This window comes from Mastigoproctus giganteus, chromosome 8 (assembly GCF_048544385.1).
Source record: "Mastigoproctus giganteus isolate SK-2022 chromosome 8, ASM4854438v1, whole genome shotgun sequence".
NCBI classification, from domain to species: Eukaryota; Metazoa; Arthropoda; class Arachnida; order Uropygi; family Thelyphonidae; genus Mastigoproctus; species Mastigoproctus giganteus.
The window spans coordinates 92173547-92191220 of record NC_143582.1 but is presented as its reverse complement, the minus strand read 5'-3'; the positions used below and the strand labels follow the sequence as shown (position 1 = coordinate 92191220).

Genomic DNA, 17674 nt, shown 5'->3' with positions numbered 1-17674 from the left:
GCACCAGGCGGCAATCTTCAGGGCAGAATGCGCTGGTCCCACAGGAGCTAGTTATTGCCGGTGACTCAATTGTCAGGGAAACGGGAAATGTATCGTGTGCAAAAAGGATAGGTAGAATAAGACCAGGGAATATATGCCAGGGGCAAAAGTTGATGACGTTGTAGAGCAGATATCATCTTTTATGGGCACAAAAGCTGATATCGTTGTATATGTTGGCACTAACGACATTAAGTGTAGGAGGTCTGCAGATTTACTTAACAAGTACAGGTCAATGTTGAAAAAAAGTAGGGATTAAGGTTAAACTAGAAAGTGTCTGCAATCCTACCAAGACACGACAGGAGGAAGTATATGATGAGAGAATTTTCAATCATTTTGGCCCTGGAGAGATTGTGCAGGGCTCATGGGGTAGAATTTTTCTCAGCGTGGTCTGTGCTTGTTAACAGGAGAGATTGCTTCTACAGGGACAGGATACAATTAAATAGAAAGGGCGTAAGAATTTTTGCTGACGCTATTGAGGAAATGTTAGGTTGGTCGGTAAGCTGCTAGCTTCGGTGGATTCACAGACTAAAAGATTAACAGTAGCCACAAGCAGAGGTGGAAGTGATTCTTCCACTGCTTCTATTGGAATGAGCAGCAGCCTGGAAACCAAGTTGCTGGAGATTTCAGGAACTGGGGAGTCATGAAACAAGTAAATACATGGCCTGTGTTAGAGTAACTAAGAGTAAGAACAGGTGCATGTACACCAACGCTAGAAGTACAGTAAATACATTTGATGAATTTGAAGTGCTGGTCGGTACACTTAAAACGTGGATATTTTTGGAATATCAGACCCATGATGTCACAAAGATCGAAGAATTGCAGAATTGGAATTTGGGGGAGTACAATGTGTACAGAAAGGATAGATAAGATAGGAAGGGAGGAGGGTTTATTATGCTGCATTCAGAAACACATAAACTCTAAGGAAGTGCATCCAGTTGACATAGATGGAGAGTGCAATGTTGAGCCAGTTTTGTCTCTGACATAACCACAGGGAAAGCAAAAATGAAGGTAGGAGAGTGATATAGGCCTAATGATTCTGATGAGTACAACGAACAATCGGACAGAGAAATAGAGTGCGCCAGTAAATCAGAATGTCTCATAATGGGGAATTTTAACTTCCCAGATATTGACTGGAAGTTGTGGGTTGGTCACTCGCATACTAGCAAGACTTTTGGGGATTTATTGGATGATTGTGTTCTACAGCATATGTTCGAGAGAAAACCAGGAGTAAATACCCTTGATCTGATAATTCATGCATTAAGAATCATGTTCGAGAGAAAACCAGGAGTAATACCCATGATCTGATAATTCATGCATTAAGAATCTGAAGATAAAGGAACCAATTGGTGCCAGTGATCACACAGTGTACTGATGTAGGATTTACTTAAAGAGGTAACTACCATCAGGTGTAAAAGGGAGAGTTTTTGCTTTTGCAAAGGACACTAAAGTGGTCTCAGAGATTTTTTAAATTCTATACAGTAGAACAAACTGATAATGTTACCAACAGCAAATTCTAGGCCTATATCACATTAGGCTTTTCATTCCAATTATGAAATACTGTTCAAGGTTTAGGCTCCAAATGGATGTCACATGAACTAATGAGACTAGCGGCAGAGAAGAAAATTGCATGGGATGCATATAAATCATTAAGCGAAACAGATGCCTATGGCAGATATAAACTGGTCTGTAATCAAGTCACAAAGGAGTTTAGGCAAGTGAAGGCAGATCATGAGAAATCTTTGGCAAACCATACAAAGAAGAACAGCAAAGACTTCTTTACTTATATAAACTCTAGAAGGAAGGAGATGAAGCAGATTGGTCCACTTCATATCAATTGTTTGATTGCAGATGATCAAGCCAAACTGAATGAGTATTTTGCTTCTACATTCACACATGAGGAGTTATTCAGGGAGGAATGCCAGAAGTTTATGAAACTGTAACAGGGAGCTTAATGATTTTCGAACAACTGCGGGCAAAGTTGAGAAGAAATTGTTGACATTAAACATAAGAAAGGCATCTGGGGTGGATGGGATCTATCCACTCATATTAAAGGAGGCGACAAAGTAAGTAAGCAAACCCCTAGCCATAATTATGAGTGCATCATTGGACTTGAGGAGGTCCCCATGGACTGGAGATGTGCAAATGCATCTCCAATTCACAAAGGAAATTCAAAGGGTACCAAATAATTATAGACCTGTTAGTTTAACTTCTGTTATGGGGAAAATAATGGGGTCACTGGTTAAAGAAACATTGCAGAATAATCTAGACAAGACTGCAGTAATAACTCAGACCAGCATGGGTATGTTAATGGGAAGTCTTCTCTGACCAATTTGATTGGATACTATGACGTGGTCACAAAGGAACTGAATGCAAAAATAATTTTGATATATATATTCGCATTTCAGGAACGCTTTTGATACTGTTGCACATGGAAGACTACTGTACAAATTGGAGCAGTATGGCATTAAGGGCAAGTTGCTACAATGGATAAAAGGATGGTTGAGTGGGAAAAGATAGAGTTATTCGTGGAGTCCCCCAGGGTTCGTTGTTGGGCTCATTGTTGTTTTCGGTATTTATCAATGGTATTGATGAGGGTATATCAGGGTTAATGTCTAAGTTTGCAGACGATACGAATATTGGCAGGGTTGTTAATGACCGTAATGATAGTACGATACTGCAATAGGATCTGGAAAAGTTGAGCAGATATGCTGAGAGGTGGCAACTGAAGTTTAACATTGACAAATATAAAGTACTGCATATGAGTAGCAGTAACCCCAGAGTAACGTATCAACTGGGTGGTACTACACTCAGGGTAGTGGAGAATGAAAAGGACCTGGGAGTAATTGTGCAGTCAGATATGAAGTTTTCTGATCAGTGCAAAAAGGCTGCAAGAGTAGCTAATTGTGTCTTGTCAATGATACACAGGAATTTTGTTAGCAGAGATAAGGGGGTGATTGCCCCTTGTATAAGACAATGGTCAGGCCGCACTTTGAATACTGTATACAGGTCTGGAGGCCTCATTTTAGGAAAAATGTAGAGCTGCTGGAAAAAGTACAGAGAAGGGCAACGAGGCAAATGAGTGGAACAAAGGGTTGCTGTGACCAAGAAAGACTTAAATTTTGCAAATTGCAGCTTTTGGAGACTAGGCACTTGCGAGGTGATTTAATTGAGGTGTATAAGTCCTTGAATGGATTGAGTAAGCTCAATGCTAATGGCATGCTTCCTCCTGCTCAGATTACTCACTTGAAGGGGGCATAAATTCAAATTGAGGAAAGACAATTGTAGAATAGATGTGCGCAAATTCGCCTTTAGCCAGCGGGTAGTTGATAGTTGGAACAAATTTCCATCTGTTGTAGTGGAGGTCAGAAACTAAAATAAGTTCAAGGCAGAACTAGACAAACATTTGGAGTAAATGGATGGGAAGGGTGTGTTTTTTTTTTTTTTTTGGCTGATGCTATATAAGCTTGCTTTCTTGCATTAAGGCCCTAGTAATGCTACTAATGCTAAAATAGATCTTATATCTTATGTCTGTTGAAATAAAAAAGAGAATAGCTTACATCTGTTAATAAATCAGTTATGTCATACATTACTGGCTAGATTATGCGAAATTGGCATATTTTAGTAAAACGTAACTCCCTCTATATTTAATAACATGACGTGATGTGAAACTATCGTGGTGATTTTCGAAATCTACGCATAAAAATTAGTTAAAAACAGCATTTAAGTTCGTGGAGGTAAAACTCGTGTTGGCTACTGTAACAGATATCGGCAGACACTTAAAATTTAACTGTAAAAAACACAGCTATCACATAATAAAATCATGATTCCAATTATACAAAGCAATGTGAATGAAGGAGTAAAAGTATTTCTGGATGAGTAATTCTCACCCCGTGTCACTTGCGTATAATACTAACCATCCTGATATCATGCATAAAAACTTTATGTAATTGTCAATTTGTAGGCTTTTTTTTTTTTTTTTTTTTTCAAAAGAAAAATGTACATCGCGTCGTGCAGTTTGTGTTATATGCGGATGGAATGGAAATCTACTCAATCCGCGTCGCTTTTTTCGCAGCTCAATCAAACTTCTTTGTTTCTCTTTTTTTTTATATGCCTTGTTCTTAAATTTTTATTTGTATAAAGGACGTTTGTGGAAGGTTAAATCAAGACATATAAAACATGCCTTCATTTAACCTTGCATAAACAGGAGTTTACTCTACACAATTCGATGAATTCTGTAATAAATGCTTATGGACATTTCAGAAATGGACAAAACTAGAACAAAGAACGGATTTCACGTTAGCTGCACGATATTTTCTTACGTCTTGACAGTGGAGAAAACAGTTACATCTTTAAATATTAATTAGAATAAAAAAATTTTAAAAAGAACAGGACACTTTACGATGAACATAAAAAGGAAACCAAGCCAGTAATGCGTTTAACGCCTTTCCGATCGCTCCTTGCTGGGCAGAATAGAACAGAAAGAATAACTTGAACAAGAACCAATTGGGTTTTATTGGCGAAAATACAGCAATGCTGCAGTAGCAGAAAAAAAATAACATCTTGCAGGCAGCAAGACATTGTCAATCATTTTATAGCTGTATAACCATGTACAATAAATAATGTGTAAATAATAAATGCAGAGTATTGTAATATTCTCTCTTTTTTTTCTGATTCCCTTTTGTGGCGTGAATTTCAAATTGATTATTCGAAATACCCTCGGTCTAAATTGTTTTAAAATTCTGTGAGATTCTGTTGTATTGATGATGTTACTGGAAACAACAAATTCTTTTTCTTCAATAACAATAACCTTGAGCTGTAATTTATTCAACGGGCAAAAAAAAAAAAAAAAAAAAATCGAAGCAAAAACGAGTTCTTATATTGTTTTATGAAAGTGCCAAGACACCTCAAACATTAGTACATCGTGTCTGTGAACTGTGTGTAGTCTATGGTTGGCCTGTTTTGCTGGTGAAAAATCCGAGTTTCCAAGAGAAGAAAAAGAATCATATAACCTCGCTAATCGAGACATAATTTATCTCAGGAGCCTCTTTCACACGATGTGGATAAAAAATGATTGTAACAAATAATAATATTTGGTTTTTTTTGCAGTTGCGAAAGCTGATTTAAAAGTCAAATTAATTTATCTTAATCCGTTCATTTGAATATCAGAATATAATTGTGAAAGGTCATAATACTATACGAGCATTTTTTTTCTTCTTCATTTCTTTCCTGCGAACAACCGCATAGCCTTTGAAAGAGTATAGTGAATTTGATATATGTTAACTAACGGTCTTAAAAGGTGCGGGGGGGGGATTTTTCGGAGGAAACTAAGCTTGCAGTTAGGACCTCTGGTCTATTTAGCGAGGAGATTCGAAATGAGAGAAGCTATATGAGCACCTTTCAGAACTCCCAAATTGAAAAGCACAGCAGACGTTTACTAGTGAGTGCCACTGACTCATATCCAAATTCACTTCATGATTTCAACCAAGTTTGGAAAGAAACGAAATTAATAAATTTCACAAGAAAAAGAAATTCGGAATCGCAAACTTCTGGTGAAACTAATCCTAAACAGGCCAAGCAAGCTGACAATTCTAGGAATGTGATATTCACTCGTGAATACTTTCTGCACCAGTGAGGAAAACTACTTACTAGCTTAAAGCAATTTACTTGTTTCTTTGAAATGTTATGGCAACTTTTGAAAATCTGAACATAGTACTTCAATCCAACATGCTCACATCCTTCTATATTGAGGTCCATACTCTTAGATTTGTTGAAAAATGTGTAAATTTATCACATCAGTTTTTGATGTGAAAACATCTTTGGCGGTAGCTACTAAATTTCGGACTGAAGTAAAACCAATATGTCACGAATTGAAGCGGAAATGATACAAATTACTTCCTAAATGACGCTACCTCAAACACTAACGTTGATTCGGTAGAGTAAGTAGCGGGCGTGAGCATAAAACGTTACATCGTTCACAACTTCAGTCCAATTCTGATTTTCGTAAAACATCTTTCGTGCGTACGGGGTACAAACGCGCTTTTTTATATTCCTCTTCTATTTTGAAGGTTGGTTACCATGGCAGATTTAAACCAGAAGCATATTCAGAATTATTCATAGGCATTTCTACTGCCAAGGTTGTAAAGAGTCTAAAACAAGAGGGGAAGGTTACTGACTGAGAAAGTACTTTTATTGATGCATGCGATAATATGGTGCACAAGTTCCCATTGAAAAATGATGTTCTTATCATCGAACACAATTAAAAAATCGAAAATCTTACATTGCAGTAAAAAATAATTAAAAATCAACTGAACACAAAAATCAATGTAACCCAATTCACAATTAAGTAAAAAATTAATTTAACAAAATTTGCAATTTGTTTTGCAATTTTTTGTTAAATCAATTTTTTACTTAATTTTTAATTGTGTTCAATTGATTTTTAATTGTGATCAATTGATTTTTAATTGTTTATTGTTTTAAATGTTTATTTTTTCAAATTGGAGTTTTGTTTTTTTGTGAACCTACCAGATGCTATTATGAAAATAAAACGCTATTTTTCACTGTGAGAACCTAATAAACACTATATGAAAAAAAGTAAAAAATCATGTACAGTGGTCTATGGCAGTGGAACTGACAACTGCACCAGGAAGATTGAAATACAACAAATTGCCTTATGTCGTGCTTGGCATTTTAACAATTACCCATAGCAATGCTGAGTGCGAGAGAATATTCAGCCAGGTTAGAAGAGCAAAACTGAATTCAGACCTTTCTGGTGAAGATTCGAAACTGACAGCCAAGTCTGAATAGCAGTGCCATTGTTATAAAATAAACTTTCGCTAAACAGTTCTGAAAAAGTGCAAAGTGGGCAACAGTATTTTTCTTGACGCAATTAAAATCAGTTGGATGCCTAACAGAAATCTCCAGACAGAAAAATGCTACGTAAGCTAAAGTTTTAAAGCCTACTGTACTACTAGTAACCGATCCTGTTTATATACTTTGATATACACCAATGAGCCGAAACATTATGACCAGCGAGTCGTTATGCAAATTGCTGCAACTGCAGGTGAACTACGGCGCGTGCGCGGGTCGGGACACGGTATAAAAAACACCTGATACTGAGCTCAGCTAATCAGTGTTACCCTTGTTCCTCAGATGGGAAAGGCAGAGGACTTCGGCGAGTTTGACAAAGGCCAAAATTGTAATGGCCAGACGACTGGGTCAGAGCATATCCGAAATGGCACGGCTGGTGGGATGCTCACGGCCATCTGTGGTTAGTACTTACCGAAAGTGGTCCGAGGAGGGAAAACCCACGAACCACAGGCGAGGTGTTGGACGACCACGGCTCATCGATGCTCGGGGTGAGCGAAGGGTCTCCCGAATGATATGTAGCAACAGAAGGGCGACTGTGGCGCAACTCGCCAGTAATTTGAATGCTGGTGATGGGAGTAATGCGTCACAACACACACAGTACATCGAATCCTGCTGACAATGGGCCTGCGTAGCCGCAGGCCACTCTGAGTGTCCATGCTAACCACGGTTCACTGGCGACAGCGCCAACAATGGCCACGCGATCATCGAAACTGGACCTTGAGAGATTGGAAGAAGGTCATCTGGTCCAATGAATCACGTTTACTGTTGAACCATGTGGACAGTTGAGTATGTGTGCGTCGTTTACCTGGGGAAGTGATGGCGCCTGGATGCACCGTGGGGCGAAATCAAGTCGGTGGCGGTGGTGTTATGCTTTGGGCGATGTTCTGCTGGGATACCCTGGGTTTTGTCATCCATCTGCAGGGCACTCTGACATCTAGCTGGAAACAATTCACCGCTCAATTCTGTTAACGCTCACTAGAGCATGTTGTACAGTCAGCACCCACGTGCTCCAGATCCTTGCAGGTACTTTTCCCCCGGACCTGGAAATTGTCCGCTGTGGGCTGCTTTTTCAAATGTCAAAAAGGAGAACAACCACCTGCATTGGCTTCACTACAGACCAAACAAGCAATAACAACCTGGAAAAGGTACGACTCATGACATTCCTGAAACAATCCTGGCAGGACAGATGGTCAGCCTCGACAAAAGGCACAGTTACCAAAAAATTGATCCCTGAGATTAATCTGGTATATCCACATCCTCTGGCCTGGTTTTAACCTGGACTACACACTACATATCTACTGACTGGACATGGCTCTTTCAGGAAAAAACTCTTTGACTTTAGAATCTCGGAAACACCGCAATGCTCCTGCGGGCAAGAGGAATCGTGGGAGCACCTCATACACGTCTGTGAAATCTATGAAGACCTGCGATGCCAGCTGGTCACAAGGATCCACTCCCTACTCCGAAACCAGGAGCACCTAATAATACAGGAAGAAGAATTCTACAGGGCATTCACCCAATTTGCTCAGGACCTCTTTTCACAACAAAGATCCCTGCCACCTTCATAACAACTACTGATCTCCCGACTATGGCCGACACCCCAGCACTAAATGGCGAAGGAATTGCACAGCTGTCTGACAACAGTACCCTACAAAGACTTGTCCAGTTCTGTTCGTGAGTCGTGGGACTCACGAACAGAACTGGACAAGACAACTGCAGCATTCCACCTGATTGCTAGTCCCTGGACCCCCTACCAGACTCTCACTAACTGTAAACTCAACCACTGAACATCGACATGCAAATTGGAACTGTCAATGGACTCCAACAAACTTAACAGAACAAGGACTCTCAAAGGAGTGGGCCCCTGCCTTCAACATGATACTGAACTGAACCCACAAAATAGGAATACTGAAGTCCCCTTATTTCAACAAACCAATAAACAGAGACATCAGATCGGACTTACACTGGATTGGACTACCTTCCTTCATCAGATTGAACTAGAAGAACTGACTACCTGATATGACTTCCTCTTGCAGCTATGCTGCCAAGGCGCCCACTGACGATCCAATACCATGCTCCCTTGTATGGTATTTTCTTTCCACCACCTGGGGAGAGGAACAGACTCCGTCTTCTCCCTTCCCCCTATTTTCTTCCTCCTGGTGGGGCATGGGCCTGCCGCACTGATCTTCCCAGGGGTAATCTTTCCTATCTAACTCCTACTCTGACTTTCGCCCCCCAGTCTTCAGTCTTCCCCCCTACCCTGTCTAAGTCAACAGCGAATGTCCCCCACAACCAAAATTTAAAGCATCCAAATTAATGCGTAAACTCTCTCGGCCTCGCAACCCTAACAGCGTCTCATCCTTTTTTTTTTTTTTTTTTTTTTTTTCAAATAGGTCCTAGCCACTGAAATCTCAGGAAATTAGGTGGCAGGACCTGCCAGAGTAAATATCTAAATACTGGTATACTTGGTTTGCCTCCATGAGGCATAGTGTGGACAACGTTAGTCCCCAGCAGGGGTCTAGCGGCTAAATGGCCAGAAGAACAACGGTACACAACATTACACATGTCAAGATCCATACACTTTTAAATCTCTGGGCTTTACAGTGAACTGTTACACCCACAATGAAAGCAACGGGGAGATGGTGGAAACCCCTGGTGTCGTTAGACACGAACACACTATACACTATTTAAACATAACTGTCTGTGCGTGTAGCACATTGGTATCGTCACCGTCCACTCCACAACGGGTGGAAAAGGCCCGGGCTCGAATCCCGTCAATGACGCGAGGAACTTTAATGGGCTTTTTTCACTCTATGGCTGAGTTAGTTAATCTCAGGCGTAGATAGCAAGGTTCCCCCCCCCCCAGAAACTGCGGTTTTTTTCGTCCAGCAAAACAGGAAATTCGACCAGAGAACGTACGCAATTTACAGACAAAATACATATATGGGTAAATATTAGAAATAATGGGTGGCCGTAATATAATAATTTGATTTTTTTTTTATCTTAGCATTATTGCTGACCAGGTACACCATTTCATGGCAACGGTCTTCCCCTTTGGAGTGCCGTCTTTCAGCAGGATAATGCGCCATGCCCCACTGCCCGGATTGTTCGAGACTGGTTCGGGGAACATGAGGAAGACTTCCAGGTATTGCACTGGCCTCCAAATTCCCCAGACACCAATCCCATCGACTATCTGTGCTTTTTTGTTGGAACAGCAACTCTGATCTGCTGCGTCTCAACCACCGACCTTACAGGAGTTAAAGGATCTGCTGGTTATGTGTTGGTATCAGATACCACAAGACACATTTAGAAATCTTGTAGCATCCATGCCTCTACGGGTACAAGTGTTTTGGCTGCACCTGGAGGATCAACATCATATTAGGTAGGTGGTCATAACGTTTTGGCTCATCAGTGTTAATTATGATATTATCATTAACTGGATGAAAGTAAGCTTTATATCTGCTTTTACATTTGTGCACTTAAGCTGTTCTTGTTTAGAAGAACAGTTAGCAAAGGTATGACCCTCTCTGAACAATGGCTGCAGGTAGATAATTTCTCATAGCTATTCTTCGATGTGTGTCTATAGACCAAACAATTATAGTATTTGAAAGAGTATTTACCCAGTTATTAAAATCTTTAAATTTTACTAAATGGGTAATAACTCTTTCATGAAAATTAACCCTTTCTAAGATATCTCATATTCCTGTGGACAATCCCTTTACTATACTGTTCTGGTTAAGGACTTGTGTATTCTCAAATTTGGCACCAATTTCTGGAATTCCAATAATAAAACCAATACCTTTTACACTGAGTGATCACTGAATCATGACCATCCCTATGAAAACTGAATGAAACCCGTTGACGTGAGACACGAGAGTGCGGAATTAGTCGATCTGCGTAGTACAGATAAGGTGTCGATGGTTCAGAATATAGTAAAATTCCGAGCGTGATGGGTAAAAGGAAGGATTTATCAGACTATGATAAAGGACAGATTGTGGGTGTTCGACGAGCTGGTGCCTCGATTTCCCAAACGGCTGAACTGGTGGAGTGTTCGAGATCCGCCATAGTTAAGGTGAACCAGGATTGGCGTCAAAATAGTCAAACAACGACCCGACGGCAAAACTGCAAACGTCAGCAAAAGGTTGATGTTAGAGGTGAGCGCCGGGTCCTACGACACGTATAGGCAAATGGACGCAACACTGTTAAAGACCTCACTACCCAAAACAACATGGGCCAACTCGGAACAATATCTGGCATGACCATGCATTGCACGCTCGCATGTATGGGCTATACCGGCAGGCGACCCCTACGGCATCCTCTCCTAACCAAGGTTCATCGGCGTAAAAGACTCTCCTGGTGCAAAGAGCATGCAAGTTGGACGTTAGAAGACTGGAAGGTGTGCTTGTCGGGCGAGTCACGTTATTTACTCCACACCGTGTATGGCCGTGTATGGATTTGGCATCAACGACATGAGGCTCTTAATCCATCATGCATGGTATCAAAAGTGCAGGCCGGTGGAGCCGGTTGATGGTGTGGGGCATGTTTCACTGGTAGGAACTTGAACCCCTGAAGCATGTGGAACAACGTATCAGTGGTCTCTGATGAATGGCGATGCGCCGAGCCATCGGGCACTTGTAGGAATGGTTTGAGGAACACAGTTCTGACTTCCAGTATACTGATTGGCCTCCGAACTCCGCCGATATCAATTCCATAAAACACTTGTGGGATACTATGGAAAGGCATATCAGGGGTTTAGATACACCAATCACCTCCATACCTGCATTGCTGAATGCATTACACACAGCTTGGTTGGCCATACCTCCCGAACGGTTCCTACACATTGTTGAATCAATTCCACGTAGGATAGCTGCTGTACTGAAGGCAAAAGTAGTGACCACCTACCTACGAAGTAATAGGTAGGTGGTCATAATTCAGTGATCACTCAGTGTATATTCGCATTGTTCTTCATAATCCGTAAATCTTTCTTTGTTGCGGTTTCTATTTTTCACGCTTCATTACAAAAATAACGGTCTTTAGTATTAGCATAGGCATATGACGCAAGAAAGCAAGCGTATACAGCATCAGGTATGATGCTGTATACGCTTGCTCTATACAGCATCTTTATTTTATATCTAGAGAAAAAAAAGAAAACTTTATTTTCTCTAGATATTATTGCTAAATTTGAAGCCTATTCATTCTGAGATATTGTATATCGAATCGATTTTTTTATTAATCTTAATTTTGAAAAAAAAAAAAAAAAAAAAACAGTCTCCAGCAACAGGCAATGTACGATTTAAAAGAATTCGCAAAGAAATCGTGATACGAAAGATTCGAAGTCCCATTAATTGATGTCGATGGACTTTGAATTAAACTCCATTCAATGCTTACGGGAAATAAATAAGTTTCCAATTAACTGTATTTTTGCTCGTTCCCTTGGGTGTAAAATAATCTGAGAAGATCCATAACGGGACTGCAAGAAGGTCTGAAAACTGCGAATAGATAAGTTTGTCTTTTTATAGGAATATTGCCTAGGGAAGAACTTAGGTGTACATAGTATCCATTTTTGATAACATACGATTTACATAAAAACGTTGATAGTTGTTGTTGTCGTTGTTCGTAGACTGTGCTATTTATTTATCCTTTTATCGCCGCGCTTACCAGTGCGCTTTTGTTTATAGTTGCAGGATTTAAGAGGTCAAAGCTCGGGCAATCGATTTTTCTTCTGATATACTTTACAGCAGTGTTTCTCAACCTTTTTTCAGGTACAGACCACTTTTATATTTAAGGCAGAGACTAAGATCGCAAAAAATATTGCCCTATGCATGCAAATATATTAAAATAACTGGGTTTTTTTTATAGAGTAATATGTACTCATACTTTGTATACGAACATGGCGCACAAATTTAATCATGTGTGGTATTTAGGGAATATAATAGTTGAACCTTTTCTGGGGCGCAGTAAAGATTTCAGAGAGTGGAAGAAAGGAGTGATGGCATTTGGCAGGTCTAAAGTACATTCTATTAAAGACGTAGCTGAATTTGCTGGTGTCTTCAGAAAGAACAATAATAAGAGTTTTTAAAGAACGGTGTGATTCGAAATCAGCGGTAGAATTGTGGCCGAAAGTTGCTCAAGTGATCGTGATTGTCGCGTCTACTATGCGAAAAACATTTCAAAGAAGACAAGAACTGGGGAAAAGAGTTAAACAAGGACTTCATCAGCTGATTTCTCAGTGAACACTGCGAAGAGAATTGCCTAACATGGACGTATGGAGCAGGATCCCCTGAAAAAGACCAATGTTATTATGCGCCTAAAAAGGCCCGGCCAATATAAGATAAAAAGGCATAAAAACTGGAGACCTGACAAATCCAAATTTTCCTATACTCGAATGACGCCAAGAGAAGCCATGAAGCCTTTCATTTACACGGTGTGCAAGGTGTTGTAAGCTGCCGGTGGATCAGTAATGATTTGGGGATGGTGTGACTATTATGATCTGGATCGTCTCCTACTTCAAATACCGACCAGGATGAATCAGTCTGGCTATACAAATATTCTGAATGATCAGATTGTGCCTTTTGCTGAACATTTGAGGGACTCATGATTTCGATACTCCTGTATTCTAGGATGACAACTATCCGGTTCACAGGGCCTCTGCTCAAAAATTGGCACGTGGAGCACGAGCAAACGATAGGACATTTAAATTGGCTAGTTAAGTGAGCAGATTTAAATCTTACAGAGAACGTATCTTGAATGGAAAGCGATAACAAACAACGGCAACCACGAAACGTGAATAAATGCTGGCTCAAATTGCTTTCATATTGATATAAACTATTTGTATTGATATAAACCTTACTATTGATACTATTGATATAAACCTAATATTGATATAAACTATTTAAGAGGATTCGTCCCAAAGTAGGGGTTACACATTATTAGTTAAAAAATTACACAGCTGAATAATATTTTGTCTGGTGTTTGTTTTTCTGGAAGATTCAAATTAAAGAAGCAGACACAGACATTTTTGATCTAGCTTTCAAAAACGTGCAAAATGGATATTGAATCTTACTATTTAAGATATGTTTGGTTAATTTCTTAAATTTTATTAATATTGTACTTTCATTATCTATTAGAACAGTATTTCCCAAACTGTGTTCAGTGAAAAAATCGTAATTAATAAAAATCTTTTATTTTTCAATTTAAATGTTGCATGCACAAAACTTTTTGTATGAGAATAACTGAACATCATTTTTTCTGGTTATTCACAGATCACGTACTTGATATGACATATTCACTCAACATATTCACACTCGCGCATCTTAATCCCTCAGGAATCCACTGACAAGCTCTTGCAAGTTTACATTTTGCGGGTAGTGGAGACTGCCTTCGCAATTACAAGATCAGTTCTTATTCTTCAGTAGTGCAGTAAGGTAGTAAACATGAAGCATAACCAAATTACCCTCGCTTGTATAAACATTTTTTTGATAAATATCAGTATTTCCAAATATCTATCCCTCTATACATTAAAAAAAGTCTTCCTCCTAATGATGTTTATTCGAACCAATGAAAGAAGGGGGCAGGGCAATTACGACACTACAAATGCGCAGGTGAATAATTAAATAGGTCATTTCCTGATTAGATTTCAATCAGTGCGTTTTAATGTTAGTATATTAGTATAATGTTATTATTATACAAATAAGTAAATACAAATATTAACAAAAACCTAAACTAGTGTTTCAATCATACCTCTATTATATCGGGACCTTCATTAGCTGACATTAATATACAAAAAAGTTACCATGGAACATCAATTGATGCCGGGCGTGGTCACGTATTTCACAGTGAAGCACGTGCACGAGGTTGGTGCACGTTAAATGGAAAGAACACACAAATGGGTTACTGAGCAGAATCAGCACTTGCTGTCGGCAATGTAGAGCGCGTAGTGGGAAGCATCCCAACGTTCGTCGCATTGCAAGACGTTCACCAACCTCGTGCACGTACTTCACTGTCTAATACAGGGTTTCCCAAACTTTTTCAAGCGCGGCGGACCGGTGTTTGCAGATTTTTTTTCGCGGCCCACCTATAGCTATAAATTATTGTATTTTCAATAATTATACTCGTAGGTTCAGTAAATAATGGCACTACCATTAGGACATTTAACATACCAGTAATAATGCAATTAGGTATTCATTAACATCAGTAAATATAAATAAAAGATAGGCAATTCATTTGTTTGTTTATTATCAATTGTTTACAAAAAATTAACATATTTTAGGAAAGGAAATAAGGAAATTTTCTTATAGTTTTATTTAGGTAAATTTCAAATAAGGTGGTCTAATATATGATCATGCCCGGCATCATTTGATGTTCCGCTGTAACATTTTTTGTATATTAATGTCAGCTAATGAAGGAAACCATCGTCCCGATATAGTTTGTATATCAGGACGTTTTTATATACAGTAAGTAGTTTAGTGTTTTGTAAATATTTTAAATATTTGTATAGTTTGTAAATATTTCAGCTAAATATTTTAATCCTGCTCTTTCAGATGCAACAATATTCCTCATGCATTATGGAACCTGAAGCAAAAGGCCTTTTCCTAAGTGACCTATGTAAATGCAGGTAAATAATTACTTAGTGATATTTATTCCACCTTGAGAATGCCGGGTGGTAGGTAGCCAACGGGAGAAGAGGGATGCGGGTCGCTTGGGGTGGGGCAATTTGGTCACTACAAATGTACAGGAAAATAATTACATAGGTAATTTCCTGATTAGATATCGATCAGTGAGTTTCGACAGGTGTCTTTTATGTAAAAAAGATTTGATTTACTCCATCATACCTCTACATTTTACGTAGAAAAGTGTGCGCGGGGATTGGCGAAGAAAGCGAGCAGGGGGCGAAGCCTCTAGTTTTTATTAAAATAAATGCCTGTGGATTTGTGGCATAAAAAAAACGAACTTTACAACGAAAAGCAAGTTCTTGTAGTAGTAAAGTTCCTTCTTTCAGCCACAAATCCATAGCACACACAATATTAAAATTGTGACACTTCAAAATAAGGATCAACAATTGCAGCCTTTCGTTCCCCAAAAATCTGTTAGTTCTAGTCAGTTGTTCAAAGTGAAATAATTTCTGTCAAAGTGCATGAAAAAAAAAAAAAAAAAAAAATGAAGCAACTAATAAAAGACCAAAACGAAAGTATGATGATACTTATTTGTATTTCGGTTTTATAGGTGTTGGAAATAAAGATGCTCCTGATGCACAGTGCATCGTATGTAATAAAATACTACCGAATAGTTTTTTGGCTCCCGCTAAATCTCGTAGGGATTGGAAACCAACCATGCTGAATACAAGACAAAGATATGTTTTTTTAAGGGGCGGCGTGACTCACTTGAAAATTGTAAATTTTCGATGATTAAAATTGCGAAAACAGACAATGAAAGTGCAACAGAAGCATCTTATCGAGTAAGTTACCGCACAGTGCTTACCGAAGAAGAGCACACTAAAGGAGAAATGCTTATGAAGCCTTGAGTGAAAGACATTGTAACATACATGCTGAACGAGCAGTCTGCTAAAAAAATTATGCAGTACAATTATAAAATAATACTGTTGCACGTTGTATCTATCCGATGACATAGAAAAAGGGCTAGTTTGCCGGCTGAAAATTTCCAGTAAGTATTCATTGCAGATAGATGACTCCACTGACGTTTCAGGACTTGCCGTGCTACTAGTACTTAACCGATAGAGATTTTGGCGATTGGGCAATTATCAGGAAGATGAAGGGAGTTGTGACGCGAATCATAAATGTGGCACCACAAAGCACTAACAGTCATTGTGTTCTACAGACACAAGCACTGGCAGCTAATAAAATACCAGCATATCTACAAATTGTGCTGGATTAAGCCGTACAAATACCAGCATATCTAAATATTGGGCTGGATGAAGCCGTACAAATGATTAACTTTGTCAAATCTCGACCACTTCAATCCAGGTTATTTAAAATTTTGTGCAATGAAATGGGTAGTCAGCATAAAAAGCTTCTTTTACACACAGAAGTAAGGCGGCTGTCCAGAGGCAAAATGCTTGTGAGACATTTTGAACTTCATAATGAACTACTGGTATTTTTCACTTCTGGTAACTCAGGACAAAATTTTAATGACTCTTTGTGACAAATTCCTCGTGGTTAATAAACTCTCGTATGATGCAGCTATTTTTTCAAAATGAAATAAAATTAATCTGTTGCTGCAAGGGAAGGAAGAATGTAAATTTTTAGTACAATGGATAAAAGAAACTGGAATTCTGGATATCTTCTGTAGAATATATAAATTCTACATAAATATATAAATTCTTCTAAATATATAAATTCTTCTAAATATATAAATTCTTCTAAATAAATTCTACGGTCTACGAAGAAGTTTCCAGCACAATTTTACAGCACATACGTGACTTGCAGTCATCTTTATTAGAATATTTTCCTACAACCACCGATGATAATTCTTGGCTTCAAAATCCGTTTATAATTACAGCCAAACCGGTCGGCTTTATTGCGCACGATTACGAAAGCATAACTGATTTGATTTCTGACTGATTTAAAATAAAAGTTTAAGGATTTTCTGTTAAATAATTTTTGGAGTAGCTAGAAGAATAACACCAACGTGCTGTTGTTATCGGGATTTAGGAGCACTAGCGACTAAGGCCTTATTGCTCTGTATATACTTCTGTAAATTGCGTGCGTTCCTTGGTCGAGTTTCCGGGAGAAAAAAACCATGCTACCCTCGT

The 17674-nt window shown here is 38.9% G+C and overlaps 1 protein-coding gene across 1 annotated transcript in view; it reads right to left on the bottom strand.

The window, feature by feature from the left end:
* LOC150081718 (uncharacterized) overlaps positions 1-17674 on the bottom strand; it is a 1674628-nt gene that overhangs the window by 1501370 nt on the left and 155584 nt on the right. The window lies entirely within an intron of this gene.